Here is a 1,408-nt window from a genome sequence, read left to right as displayed (position 1 = left end):
GATTTTAACAGTAACAATACTAGCCTCTTTTTTTTTCTTTCTTTTGTTAAACCATTTTGATTCTATAGGCTTTTATTCTATATGAGAAATAAAATTCAATTTTAATTCTCATATATGGACACGGTTATCGAAAATGGTAAAGATGATTTGGAATAGAAATCTTACAACGAGGCAGTAGAAAATAAAAACCTTCTATATTATATATTTTAATATTACAATAGCTTTATAGCCATCTCTGTGGCTGTAGTTTAGTGGTGAGAATTCCACGTTGTGGCCGTGGAGACCTGGGCTCGAATCCCAGCAGCCACATTGCTTTTTATTTCTTTTATAAAATATCATATCTCTTAATTTATTGCTACATTGCTTTTATTTCTTTTATCAAATATCTGAATTTATTTTTTTTCTTATTGCTCACCGTTCATTTTGCAAAATAATATGAGGGTTTTTAGATAATTAGATAGATTATTATTATTATTATTTAAAATAAAAATAAATCGTCAAAAGATTTTTTTAAACAATGTCATAGATGTAGAGTTCCTATTACTTTATATTTTACTTTATTTTTTAATAAAATTTCAAGTAATAGCACCTAGAAGGAACGGAAATTCTAATGGGAATGATCAATGTTATTCTTTATTTTAAATACGCATTCTATAGTTCAGGAAAGATCATTCAAAATATCTGAATTGCTTTTTTTTCTTATTGCTCACCGTTCATTTTGCAAAATAATATGAGGGTTTTTAGATAATTAGATAGATTATTATTATTATTATTTAAAATAAAAATAAATCGTCAAAAGATTTTTTTAAACAATGTCATAGATGTAGAGTTCCTATTACTTTATATTTTACTTTATTTTTTAATAAAATTTCAAGTAATAGCACCTAGAAGGAACGGAAATTCTAATGGGAATGATCAATGTTATTCTTTATTTTAAATACGCATTCTATAGTTCAGGAAAGATCATTCAAATTATTTTTTCTTTTTAATTCAAACAAGTATTCAGTTGTTTGAATTGATTAATACCGATTAGTCTACATAATTATTTCACCATTACTAAGTAAATCTAAAAAGTTTCACGGAAGTTCATACAAGCGGTCAAAGTTTTCAGAGTGATCAATTTACTTGAACAAAATTTATGCAATACACCACAGCTAAAAGTTAACCCTTAAATACTTAATTAATCATTTGAAAGACAAAACCTACATCTTAAAAACCCTGATTGAGCATAGAACCGTTTCATTTCAACTTCTTTAATTGTTGAAAATATTGTTTTAATTTCCCACAAGTTGTTCACAAGCATGCTTGCATTTGGTCATTTTTTTAGTATACATGATTGATATGATTTAAATTAATAAAATTTAAAATTGAAGTTTTAATTTTTATTGGTTGTTCTAGGAGAATTCAT

General features: G+C 25.6%; 1 non-coding gene across 1 annotated transcript; it reads left to right on the top strand.

Moving 5' to 3' along the window:
* The first annotated feature begins 237 nt into the window (after positions 1 to 237).
* On the top strand, positions 238 to 309 carry TRNAH-GUG. Its single transcript has one exon. It is a non-coding gene; the product is annotated as a tRNA-His (tRNA).
* The last annotated feature ends 1,099 nt before the right edge of the window (positions 310 to 1,408 follow it).

The sequence above is a fragment of the Zingiber officinale genome, chromosome 8A (genome assembly GCF_018446385.1).
Source record: "Zingiber officinale cultivar Zhangliang chromosome 8A, Zo_v1.1, whole genome shotgun sequence".
Lineage (NCBI taxonomy): Eukaryota > Viridiplantae > Streptophyta > Magnoliopsida > Zingiberales > Zingiberaceae > Zingiber > Zingiber officinale.
This window is presented reverse-complemented; position numbering and strand designations above follow the sequence as displayed.